A 14,473-nucleotide genomic window follows, 5' to 3' on the forward strand; every position below is an offset into this window, starting at 1 on the left:
TGTTTACTGTCCGTGTGTTGCTGCACTACGAAAATTCTGTCACCAGAGGGAAACAGTGAGCCGCCATCTGTAGTGTGTTCTTCCATAACAATCAAAAGGATTCAAGATCTTTATTGAAAAGATTCATATGGACTTTATAAATTCCACTGGGATATTCTGCTACATACAGCAACAAGAACATGCAAATATAAATATATTTTCAAACATTTAGACAAGACGCAAATACAAGTTGTATTGTATAATGAGATTATATATTCTAGGGGGCGGCATGGTGGTGCAGTGGTTAGCACTGTTGCCTCACACCTCTGGGACCCGGGTTGAGTCACACATGTGTGTGGAGTTTGCATGTTCTCCCCATGTTGTCGTGGGGTTTCCTCCAGATACTGGATACTCCAGTTTCCCCCCACAGTCCGGAGGCTAATTGGAGTTGCTAAATTGCCTGTAGGAGTGCATGTGTGACTGAAAGGTTTGTGAGTGTAATGGGCTGGCCCCCCATCCTGGGTTGTTCCCTGCCTCGTGCCCATTGATTCCAGGATAGGCTCCGGACCCCCCGCGACCCATCAGGATAAGCGGTTTGGAAAATGGCTGGATGGATGGATGGATTATATATTCTAATATACCATATTAGACTATTAGATCGATAGATAGATAAAATAAGGTAATTAATACAACTGCACAATAAAAGTTATTTTATTTCAACAATCTTCCACTTCCAGTTTCTGTGTGCAAAACCTAGAAGCAGACATGTATAATAACAGACATCCCACCATATGCATATCAACAATTGTCCTAGGAATAAATTGCATTTTATCTTATCATATCTTAATTTCAGGAATGCGGAAAAGGGACAAGCAGGAGTAGGAGAATGTACACTGTTCCTAGATTTCCTGAAGCCCACAATGGGCTCTTTTGTGGGCGGTGCAAGTTGTAAGTTGTGGGTGCAAATTCTGGGTAGCGCACTGCCTTGTCAGGTTCTGCACCTCTTCCATATAAGACTCCCTGTGAGGGATAGTGAGGGTACAGTACCAGTTACCAGTCAAAAGTCTGAACGCTATGGAATATTATTTAGCACTATATAACGTAGAATATAAGTATTATATTATTAAAAAGTATTAAAAAGTATGCCAAATATCCATGATGTAATCATTACAATGTAAATATTATAATGTAATCAACACAATGCAATCAATTGATTATGTATTTGCACCGCTCCCAGGATAGGCTCCGGACCCCCCGCGACCCAGTAGGATAAGCGGTTTGAAAAATGGATGGATGGATGGATGTATTTGCACCTTGTGTTAGCCTAAGAGGTTCTGTTAGCTACTTTATGTTAACCCTGAATGTATGAATATCCACCTTTATTAGTGTTATACCTTATCACTATGTTGAAGGACAAATATAATATCGACCCTCCTAATTAGACAATATGCAACAAGCTGAAGCTGCCAAGGTTTACTAATGAGGGAAAGGATTCGCCTGAGTTCACCAGAAGTTCACGGCTGAGCATTTTTTAAAAACCAAGTGGAGATGGTCGCGCCACAATTATGTTCAGCTGAGGGAACAAACAGTAAAAGAAATGATGGACAGACTTATCACCTAGCGGTGTGGATTAAGGGAAAAAACAATGATTGTGAATGGTTGAAGGAATGATGATGCTTAAGTGACGAGATATTGTTGAATGATAAAAATTGGTGTAAAAATATTGGACACACTCCTACAGGGTGTCCAGCCTTGGTTGTAACCTCACTGTAACCTTGGATCTGCACAAGCGGCTTCTGACTTCTTATTTGACAGGGAAGGAAAACCCACAACAATACACCTATTTGAAATACATGTTTCTATATTTTATATTTATATATATTTATATATATTTTAGCTATGTTATTCACCTTATAGTAAAAGACCTCTAGGCAATGAAGTGATACATATCAAATACTGCAATGACCAAAAGAAGTGTTCAACTTTGCAAAATTTCTTAAATTTTAAACCCTTCAAAATACCCTTCTTTAGCTTTGATGACAGCACTGAGGGCTCGCATTTTTTCGACCAGACATCCACCAGGCAGGACGGAGACTCTCAATAAGCCTGGGAGTCTCACCTGCTTACTGGGTGGGTGGGTGCCTGCAACCTTTTTTTGTTGCTAGCAGAGACTGATTTGCTTTTTCTCCCGTGGATAATAGTTTCTTGAAAGGTGTCATTTGAACTACTGAAAAACAGAAGAAACATTGTATATTATCAGTGACAATGCATTGCTATATTATTGTGGATTCCATCCAATTTACAGTAAAATCCTGTTATAGTGGACTCGCTTATAACGGAATATTGTTCGCTCGTCCCGGCCATTCGCCTTTACGAACATGCAGGAAAAGCATTGGATATAGCGGACTCGCATATGACGGAATTTCGCTTATAACGGACAAACAATTTGGTCCCCGGGGCTGCTTTTAGCTGTAGTTTTGTTCGACTATTACAAGGCGCGTGGCGTGCCGGTGATATCCAGTGCAGATATGTAGTCGAGATTATTAATAGTTACGCATCTGGTCAGGTAAAGTTGAATTACTACATGTACAATATAATTATCTATACCACAAGTGTGTCTGCTGGGGTGTGGCATGAGTAAATGGTGCCCTGTATTCTAGGCAAACAGCAACTCTGGATATAACAGAATGTTTTGCCATGCAGATCCCTTGAAGTCAGTTATAATAGTATATATATACTGTTTCAAAAATCCTTATCTGAAGGTGTGGTACCTTCTGATTGGAAGCACGCCTTCATAACGCCTATTTTCAAAAAAGGGGATAGAAGTAATTAGTCTAACTATAGGCCAATCAGTCTAACTTGTATAACTGGTAAAGTTATGGAGGCTTTAATCAAAGAGAAAATGATAGATTACCTGGACTCCAATAACATTTTGCGGGATAGCCAGCATGGATTTAGGAGAGGTAGATCCTGTTTAACAAATCTGTTGGAGTTTTTTGAGGAAGCTACTCAGGAAGTTGATGATAAGAAGGCCTATGATGTCATCTACTTAGATTTCCAAAAGGCTTTTGATGTTGTCCCCCACAAGAGGCTCCTACTTAAACTCAAAGCGACTGGTATTTTAGGTACCGTAGCGACCTGGATTGATAACTGGTTAACAGATAGGAAACAGCGAGTAGTTATAAGAGGCACAATGTCACAGTGGGCTTGCGTTCATAGTGGGGTACCGCAGGGTTCGATTTTAGGACCACTATTGTTCCTAATTTACATAAATGATATGGATACCAATATATACAGTAAACTGGTGAAATTTGCAGATGACACCAAGGTGGGTGGTGTAGCAGATACTGAATTAGTGGCTCAGCAGCTACAGTGGGATCTTGATTTAATTAGTGACTGGGCCGATACCTGGCAGATGAAATTTAACGTCGATAAATGTAAGGTACTCCATCTAGGGAGCAGAAATATAAAGTACAGGTATTTCATGGGTGTCACTGAAATAAAGGTAGCTGATCATGAGAAAGACCTTGGTGTGTATGTTGATGCTTCCATGTCCCATTCTCGCCAGTGTGGGGAAGCAATAAAAAAGGCCAATAGGATGTTGGGGTATATCTCCAGGTGTGTGGAGTTTAAGTCAAGGGAGGTAATGCTAAGATTATACAATTCCTTGGTGAGACCTCACCTAGAATATTGTGTGCAGGTTTGGTCACCATATCTTAAAAAGGACATTGTGGCCTTAGAAAAGGTGCAGCGTAGGGCCACAAAAATGATTCCTGGTCTTAGAGGAATGTCATACGAGGAACGGTTACTTGAGCTAAATCTGTTCAGTCTCAAGCAAAGGAGATTGAGGGGGGACATGATCCAGGTATATAAGATTCTAACAGGTTTGGATGCTGTTCAACCAAATAGTTACTTCAGCATTAGTTTAAATACACGAACTCGTGGCCATAGGTGGAAATTAGCGGGAGAACATTTCAAGCTGGATTTAAGGAAGCACTTCTTTACGCAGCGTGTAGTCAGAGTATGGAATAGCCTTCCTGATAATGTAGTGCAAGCTGAATCCTTGGGTTCCTTTAAATCAGAGCTAGATAAGATTTTAACGACTCTGAGCTATTAGTTTAGTTCTCCCCAAGCGAGCTTGATGGGCCGAATGGCCTCCTCTCGTTTGTATAGTTCTTATGTTCTTATGTTCTTATAACGGGATTTTACCGTACAAACACACAAAAGACAGATGACCCCCTAGAGCAGGCCATCAGCCGGAGTGCAGGTCAATGAACTGCATGATGTGTTTCAGGAGTTGGACAATGACTGACCCAGTGGGCTTGGGCATTTCATAGATGATATGGGTGAACAAGGTTCCTGTGCAAAACCCTGCTTGTTCCTGGTAGCAAGGAGACACTTCACTTAAATGACCTCCTATACTTCTACAGCTGTTCATTCTCTTTCTTTTTGAGTGTTATCATTTCAAAAGATTTTTTTTTATTGCACAATCTTCTTGAAAAGTCTTTATTTCAGAAGTCCGCAGAAACCTCAGTTCGTATCTGAGTCACGGCACCACTGTGACCGGTCTTTACTGCCGGTTAGCTTCTCTACTTGTTCTCTGCGTTGTATGAATCAAAAGGCTACCTGAGCTGTATATACCTGAGTATATACAAAAGAAAACTTCAGTACAGCACATCAGGAGTACGTTCCCCACACATCCTCTTCTCTGCAAGGCTTTCCGTCAACTGATACAGAGTGTACTAAAATATACTCTTATAGCAGATAAAATAAAATATAATCAGAATAATATTTCTTCCGTATTATCATCTATGCAACATATTTTATATTACCATTACAATATTTACTTATTCAACTTTAACTCACTCTTTAACCAGCAATAATAATTTATAAAACATGAATTAATGACAATAGTTACGGCACATACATAAAACACAAAACTAGCAATTATTACAAAAGAATTACATAACACAATAACCTAGCTCTCACATACCTGAATATAGAAAAGAACTTCAGTACAGCACATCAGGAGTACGTTCCCCACACATCCTCTTCTCAGGAAGGCTTTCCGTCAACTGATACAGAGCGTACTAAAATATACTCTCATAGCAGATAAAATAAAATATAATCAGAATAATATTTCTTCCGTATTATCATATAAGTAACATATTTTATATTACCATTACAATATTTACTTATTTAACTTTAACTCACTCTTTAACCAGCAATAATAATTTATATAACATGAATTAATGACAATAGAGTTATGGCACATACATAAAACACAAAACTAGGAATTATTACAAAAGAATTACATAACACAATAACCTAGCGCTCACATACCTGAATATAGAAAAGAACTTCAGTACAGCACATCAGGAGTACGTTCACCACACATCCTTAACGGACAAAAACAAGAAAAAAGCTATTACAAAACTCCGTTAGCTTAGCGCGAACTGCTAATCAGTGTGTAAACACGGCAGAATACATTGTGACTTAACATCTCATTCTTATAATATAGTTTTTATACTTTACAATACACTGTTGGTAAGAATGCCAACATACGACTACTTTTCCTCAGCAAGGCTTCTGGCCTACTGAGAAGACTGCCAATGTTGTAGGAAACATTTTCATCAAAACAGCAGTCCCAAATCAACTACTCAGAACAAAAAAAAGAAAAAGTTCATAACAAAAATCCATCCATCTTCTAAACCGCTTATCCTACTGGGTCACGGGGGGTCCGGAGCCTATCCCGGAAGCAATGGGCACAAGGCAGGGAACAACCCAGGATGGGGGTCCAGCCCATTGCAGAGCACACTCACACACCATTTACTCTCATACGCACACCTACGGGCAATTTACTAACTCCAATTAGCCTCAGCATGTTTTTGGACTGTGGGGGGTAACTGGAGTACCTGGAGGAAACTCCATGATGACATGGGGCGAACATGCAAACTCCACACACATGTGACCCAGACTCGAACCCGGGTCCCAGAGGTGTCAGGCAACAGTGCTAACCACTGCAGCACCATGCCGCCCTCAAAACATAAATGCATTTCTTTAAACCCTTATTTTGGTGAAATATAATTCAAACAATTTATCAATTTATTACATTGGCTACACCCACACTTTTTCAGCTTGCGAGCTACTTATAAATGACCAAGTCAAACTGATCTACCTACTATAAAAATGCTAAGTACTTGGTTTCGCCCTTTCGGAGAGTTGGGCGTCTGGACCGGTAACGTGTTCTATTGTTTTGAGCGGATACTTTATTTTTGGGCGTCCTACTTGTGTTGAGCAAGAGGTATGTTTTATCGGGCTGTTTTTTTTTTTTTTTTTAAGCGAGAGTCAGTTATGTGCTGGCTAATGGGTTCTCTGGTTTTAGTGTCTGTGTTTTGGGCTTTATAAGCATCATCTCCTCCATCGCTGAAAACCTGGTTCTGCCAATTGATTACTAGAAGTGTAAACGAGAGACATATGGTTGTTTTTCTTCTGATGAATGAAGGTTATCGTCAGTTTCACTCAGGCAAGGTAGGCTGGGCTTGGGTGTCGTGCTTAACAGGGATAGAGAAGCAAGAGATGGGAAATCGGGGAACGAAGGGTTTAATCAAAGGCGCAAACACTTAGTAACAAAACACAATGTCAATGACAGCACTTGGGAAACACAGTCGAACGTGGACTGAAATACATAGGACTAATGACTACAACTCGAAACAGCTGATGACACAGAGATTCCACACGAGGTTAACAAGGGGGGCATGGCACACAGGAGGATCGGACAAGCGGGGGCATGACAGAACCACCCCCCCCAAAAAGGTGCGCACTCTGGATGCACCTAAGGGGAGCGAGGAACAAGACCAGGGAGACGACGACACCTGTGGAAACAAAAGCAAAAACATCAACGCACCATGGGGAACAGCACAGACACACAGAACAGACACAAGACCACCTCAGACAACAGACGACAAACTACGGAGAACGCGGACAAACATAGGGGCACCAACGACGGAAACACATGACCCTGGATCCAGGTCCAAGATCACTGGCACAGGATCCACAGGGGCCCGAGCAGGAACGGGAACCACCGGGGGCGAAGTAGGAACCACCGGGGGCAAAGCAGGTACCTCAAGGACAAGAACCACAGGGGCAGGGACCGGAACACGAATCTCAGAGAGCGGAGCTAGAACCTCGGGGCCCAGCGGGGGGGGCATGGTATCTCCTGCTGGGGAAGCCTGCTCTATCCTCAAGTGGAGCAGCTTCCTCAGGATCTCCTACGCCTTTTCCAGCTGCTGGGGTGGGGACGCTGGGGTGACTGCAGCAAACTCCCCCCACAACTGTTGCAGGAGCATGGCAGCCCCTGGGGAGTCTCGCGCTGCTGGATCCCCCATTACCCACCAGTACAGAAAACCAGGGTCTCAGGCGCTGGCGATGGCAAAGCTGCAGGCAGGGGGCCAAGTTGAGGACTGGTAGTACTGTGGGTAGCACACCTTAGTGTGGTGTGGAGTGCCGTGTAGTGGTGGGGGAGTCTTTCTCCCCTGCCTACTTTTTGCCATTTTCTGTCCCTGTGCTAAACCAAACTGTTCCTTGCCCTGGATTGTCTTGTTTTGGGGTTTTAAGCTGCCAGATTTGTTTTAGGATCAATAGGAGTAATAAAATATATGCTAGAATCACATCCCTGCCTGTTTCTGTGTGAACGAACCTGTGGACCTTTGTCTTGAGTGGATTATCAACCAGAGATTCCTTATGGTCAAAGTCCCCTAGGTGGCATAGTCGAACATCCTTCATGCCCCCTCCCTGCTCATTCCACCACATTTATTATAAATTTCCCTTTGGGATAAATAAAGCATTTTTGAATTGAACCGGGATTTTAGTTCGCTCACCTTTCCGTTTCTCAGCTTGCTTTTCAGAGGGAAGTTTTTATGAACAGTAAAATGTCGTTCACATTTCCCTCCTTCGGAATAGCAATGGTAGACTGACAGATGAGGCAAACGCACTTCAAATATGGCATTGTGGGAAAAAGACCTCCTTCCGTTCCGTATGGAAGTAGTAGGTTTTTTGGCTTCTTACTTGGTCCAGCTCCCCCATTCATTTTTATACCCTTAAGTTTAGTAGAAATAAACTGGAGGCGACTCAGTCGCTTGCTGGAGTTTTGCAGCAGCTGCCGTGGTTGAACGCGTCATCCATCCTCTAATGCCATGCGATCTACCAGCTCTACCTTTGCGATTGACCAATAGATTGAGATCGACATATTGGGCACCCCTCCAATGTCGCCAGCATGTGAGGTTAAATGAAATATTTCATGTACAAACATTAACACTTAAGATATTAAAATTTACATAAGAGAATTTAAAATTTCTCACTTCATCATTAATATTAGTATTATTATGCAACAGGGCCACCTATTTTAGAGGTTAAAGACATCCAATAGTGTAGAACAAAAGAGGGGCCACAATGAGCTGGAAGGCGAAGCTTTTGATTTACCAGTCAATTTACGTTCTGACCCTCACCTACAGTCAGGGACGGATTATGGACCGGGCCAGCGGGGCCACTGCCCAGGGGCCCTTGGGGTGCAGGGGGCCCACAGGGCCCCTAGCCCAAAACAATTTGCAACACTCATCAACAATGTATTTTCGTTTGTCTATTTTAGAGGGCCTACATTCTTTGATCCTCTGCCTTCAAGGGCCCCTGACCCTATAGGGAGGGTGTTTGGCTGCCAAGGGCCCTTGAATTGTGGTGGTTGTGGTGGTGGTGCTGGTGGTGGGGGGGGGGGGCCCTCACGAACGTTTTGCCCAGGGGCCCACACAACCCATAATCCGTCCCTGCCTACAGTATAATCATGACTGAAACACAGATACAACCAGCAGAAATGAGTTTCCTCCACAGGGTGCTTGGGCTCAGCCTTAGATAGGGTGAGGAGCTCAGACATTCAGGAGGGGCTCAAAGTAGAGCCGCTGCTCCCCTGCATTGAAAGAAGCCAGTTGAGGCGGTTCAGGCATCTATCTCAGATGCCTCCTGGACAGCTCACCGGGGAGGTGCTTTGGGCATGTCCACCAGGGAGGAGGCCCCAACACATACCCAACAGATATATATTTCTCAGCTCGCATGGAAGGTGGCTGGTGATAGGGAGGTCTGGGCATCCCTGCTTAGACTGTGACCTGAGCCCGGAGAAGTGGCAGTAAATTGATGGATGGATGGATGGATGGATGGATGGATGGATGGATGGATGGATGGATGGATGGATGATAATCTCGGATGTCCAAACTCCTCGACCTCTCTAAGGCTAAGCCCAGGCACCCTGCATAGAAAGCTAATTTGAGCCACTTGTATCATGATCTCATTCTTTTGGTCACTACCCAAAGCTTGCGACCACATGGGAGGTTTGGAAAACCAGTAAATCTACAGCATCTCCTTTTGGCTCAGCTCACTGGACTAGAACTGATTAAATTTTGAGGCAGACTGCCCCAAAATTAAAGCAGTGTTGCACAGTGATAGCATAAGAAGGGCAGTTTTGACACGTGATCCTGTTAGGATGTCAACAAAAAATTTTTGATGGATCTCTTTACAAAGGAATTATATAGGAGCTGAACTGGAATTGATTAAATCTGAAGACAGATCACCCTTAAACTGAAGCAGTACCAAATAGTGATGAAAAATGGGGTAGTTTCACATTTGATCCCATTAGCACGATATATCAAAAAAAATTTGACAGATTTTTTTCAACTTGGAGGCACATTATATGGGTGAACATCTGAATCTGATCAAGTTATCAGACAAAGCACAAAAAATTAAAGTAACAGTGCTTAGTGACAGCAAAGAGAATGGGATGGGATGATAAGAGGATTATCCTTCTGGACGGGTTATTATTTACTCTATTTACTCTGTTTGATCGTTGATGGATGTTATTGTCACTTCACAAAAACACTTTATGGATGTACACTTGATGAGATTCAAAATCACCTCAAAGATGTAACTGCACCGACAGGATTCATGGTGTTCATGTGTTTCTTTTAATGACAACAGTCAAAAAAAAACGCAAATATTTTTGTCTGCTTTTCAGGTGGTTAACGTGATATATTTTCTGACGCGCCCTCTCTGTCCGCTGGTGGGAGTGTGCTCACCTGTGTGTGTGTGTGAGTGTGTATCGGGGCGGAGCTCTGCCATTCGTGATACAGAGAGCAGAGGGGAATTGTAAACATGCAACCGTGTAGGGACAAAAATAACAAACTGTTGTGTAAATAAGATAAATAACATAAGGCTATTTAGGTTGTTTAATAAAATGACGACGTATAAACCTGTTCTATAGGAAATGTAGCCTTAAATTACTTCTGTTGTGATCTGGAGCTATATAGAAAGTAAAATTTTATATAATTAACTTGACAGTCAAGGGGGGGCGGGAGGTGCCGTTGGGGGGGGCGAGGCAGCCCCCTAATATAATGGTAGGGGAAACACTGGAATTTTTTTGGAGATATAGGGAGAGTATGTAAGGTAGGTTTACTGTAACAATATTAATATTTTCTTTGGATTGTGCTATTTTCATTTGGCAAAATTAATCTCACAAAGTGCTCCAGGATCGCCAGATAAATGGCTTTATCAGATTTTAGAAACCGAGCTTCTTGGATTTACTTCATACTTCGTGTAAATAATGTTATTGTGCCCAATAACTAGTGTGCAAATTTTGTTTCTTGTATTTTCTTTAGTTTCTGGGATATGGAGGCTTTAAAAAGGGATGTGGCCCCTCTTGTTCCGCACTGTTAGTTGCCTTTAACCTCTAAAATAGATGGTTCAGGTACATATTTGCCATGTTGGCTTGCTGAAAATTGAATTATATGCAATATATGTTCACACTCAACCACATCAGATCTTTTAAATTGTCATGTATAATACTTACGTTGTTGAACGTTCTTAGCAACTAGATACATGTCTAAGTGAAACTCAGTTCCCACAATTTAAAGCTCTTTTTTTTGCAAAAGTAGAAAGAAATCTGTGAATGGAATCAATACAACTAAAATAGCCCAAAAGTCTTTTATTTTGCTTATTTACCTATGGTTATGGTTAGGACTGGATTAGGATGAATGGAGAGTCCCCACAATGATAGGAATATATAAATATATAAATATATAAATATGAATGTGTGTGTGTGTGTGTGTGTGTATGTGTGTGTGAGAGAGAGAGAGAGTGAGAGACAGCAAGTGCAGGTCTTCATCTTATCTGACCAGAGACCGTCTAATGGAGAGATCTCCATCTTGAACAAATGATTGTTCTTTGTGCCTACACCCATTAATCCCTTTCAAGTCTTTTCATCCATTAAGGTAAAATATTTCTATCACAAGGGGAGAGCCTGCTTACTTGTAAATGCTAATAATAATATACAGTAAATGCAACAAATGTCCAGTCTAAACATATAGGTACATTTGTCCACTGGTTAATTGTCCTAGTATTCTGTAAGCTAGTATTCTGTAACCTAGTTGAAAGGGATGCAGAAGAACCTTTGCAGTCACCTAAACCTCATTCAAGACCCAACTGCACTCCAGGTAAACTGGCTGTTTCCTTGTTTAGGACCCTGAAGTCATAGTGAAGCCTGCTGATAAAGGGGGTGGAAAAGATCTGATGCAGTTAAATGTATCACAATGAAATATAAAATACTGGGACTTAACTTATTAAATACATTAAAATAATGTCATTTATAGTTATAATTTAATCATCCCTCAATCATTTTAGCAAAGTAGGCATTACTGTTACAGTTTTAAAATCAAATTAGTAACTGCAGGCAGTGACTGAAGGGTCCAAAGCGTAGGGAGATCATCCTGGTTGGACAAACAGTAGAGGAGTAATGTTGGAGAACTGGAGGACTGACTGTCACTGGTGGCCAGGATACTAAAAAGTTAGACAGAACTACATAGTGCTGTGACAGGGTGGAGATTTCTGAGTGTTTGTCTGACAGGTCAATAGATGTCGAACAGAATGTAGAATACTCTGGTGTAGTGCCTGAACCTGACTTAATGTATGGTTTGGGTCTGATGATCTGAGTAGTTGGTAGAAGTAGGCACCTTCCTACCAGTCTAGATCTTTAAGCTTTGTTTATACTGCCTGTGTGAACATAGGCTGTGTCGCATATTCTTAACAACAGTGCTCAGTTGCGGGACTGCTGCATGTAACAGTAGTAATATCATGCTTTGTTCTTTTCTAAGCTGTTCATTTAGACATGCGAATGCTTGAAAGTATTGAATGGCACTGACTCCACCTGCTGGCCAATTTATTCAAACATTGAAATTGTTCTGGTCTGCACTGGCTGAAGTATCATTGAAATTTGATAAATTTCTAAAAGTCAAATGGCAGGAAAATGACAGGGAATTAAAAACGTGGAGTTAGCTGAAGGGAAAGTGATGAATCTTTTAAGGTTTTATGAAAAATAAGGACATTTCAGCTGAATTAGCTAAGGTGGGTTTTAGACGTATATGGATAGCAGCTGTAGGTAATGGGCATGGAAATGGTGCAGGTTGGGTGTGGCTGGTGGCCATACTGTACAGGAAGGTGAAAGTTGTTTATGAATCATCCATAATGGCCATGTCCTGATTCACCTGCTACCACAATTTCCTAGGTGGGTTGGAGATTCTAGGAGTTATAGGAATATGTCATTTATTGAGTTTTTAAACATCACAAGGAAATACAAATGACTATCATTAGACAGTACATATATGTTGATGTGGCCTGACTCACAGAACATATAGTACAAAGGATTTTGACCAGTAATATGTCACTTGAACAGAAATGAGAAAAATGTCAGTTTCACTGGTTTTGCAGGTTTAGAGACACATGTTACATTGCTGTAGGGCCCCCTACTGACTGATCAGCGTCAAACTTGGAAGGCCCTTCCCCAGTACCCTCCTACAGGATATATTAAAGTTTGGTGATGATTGGCTGAGGAAGGCTTGAGATACAGTTGTCTGATTGAAGTGGATGTGGAAACAGTATGGTCTGGGGGTGGCTGGTGGCCGTACCTTACGTATACTTTAGGATTTTTTAAGTAATTATTTATAATGACTGTCTCCTGATTTAAATAATACCAGATTTACAAAGGTTGGGCGAAAATCCTAGGACGAGTACAAAAAGTCCTGCTCCATCCATCCATCCATCCATCCATCCATCCATCATCTTTCGCTTAATCCGAAGTCGGATCGCGGGGGCAGCAGTCTCAGCAGGGAGGCCCAGACTTCCCTCTCCTCAGCCATTTAATCCAGCTCCTCTGGGGGAATACCGAGGTGTTCCCAGGCCAGCCAAGAGACATAGTCCCTCCAGCGTGTCCTGGGTCTTCCCCTGGGCCTCCTCCCAGTGGGACATGCCTGGAACACCTCACCAGGGAGGCATCCTAAGCAGATGCCCGAGCCACCTCATCTGACTCCTCTCAATGTGGAGGAGCAGCGGCTCTACTCTGAATCCCTCCTGAATGACCGAGATTCTCACCCTATCTCTAAGGGAGAGCCCAGCCACCCTGTGGAGGAAACTCATTTCGGCCGCTTGCACTTGCGATCTCGCTCTTTTGGTCACTACCCATAGCTCGAGACCATAGGTGAGGGTAGGAACGTAGATCGACTGGTAAATCGAGAGCTTTGCCTTTTGGCTCAGCTCCTTCTTCACCATGACAGACCGATGCAGCACATCACTGCTGACGCCGCACCGATCCACCTGTCATCTGCTCCATCGTTCCCTCACTTGTGAACAAGACCCCGAGATACTTAAACTCCTCCATTTGGAGGAGGACCCCATCCCCAACCCAGGGAGAGCATTCTACCCTTTTCCGGCTGAGGACCATTGTCTCGGATTTGGAGGTGCTGATTCTCATCAATAACTGCGACACTCAATAACTGCGAACTGTCCCAGTCATGGTCCGATGAAGCCAACAGAACCACATCACCTGCAAAAAGCAGAGATCAAATTCTGAGGTCACCAAACCTCAACACCCTGACTGCGCCTAGAAATTCTGTCCATAAAAGTTATGAATAGAATCGTGACAAAGGGCAGCCCTGATGGAGTGCAACCCTCACTGGAAATGAGTTCGACTTATTTGACAATGTGGACCAAGCTGTAACACCGGTCGTACAGGGACCGAACAGCCCTTATAAGGAAGCCTGACACCCGATACTCCCGGAGCACTTCCCACAGGACTCCACAAATCTGATACTCATTTAAATTTTTAAAAGTATTATAGCGCTTGTAAATAACCCCAGAGTGTAATTGTTGTTAGTGTAAATACTTGTTGTGCTGTGTGTCTGGTTGTAGTGTGTACCCTTAACTGTGGTCGTACTTAGTCCTTGCCTGATTCACTCGTGTCTTAGCCATTGTGTCTTAGCCACGAGGGACACTCGAATGGCTTCTTCAAGTCCACAAAGCACATGTAGACTGGTTGGGCAAACTCCCACGCACCTTTCGGGACCCTGCTGAGAGTATAGAGCTGGTCCACTGTTCCACGGCCAGGGCGAAAACCACACTGCTCCTC

The sequence above is a fragment of the Brienomyrus brachyistius genome, chromosome 11 (genome assembly GCF_023856365.1).
Source record: "Brienomyrus brachyistius isolate T26 chromosome 11, BBRACH_0.4, whole genome shotgun sequence".
Taxonomy (NCBI): Eukaryota; Metazoa; Chordata; class Actinopteri; order Osteoglossiformes; family Mormyridae; genus Brienomyrus; species Brienomyrus brachyistius.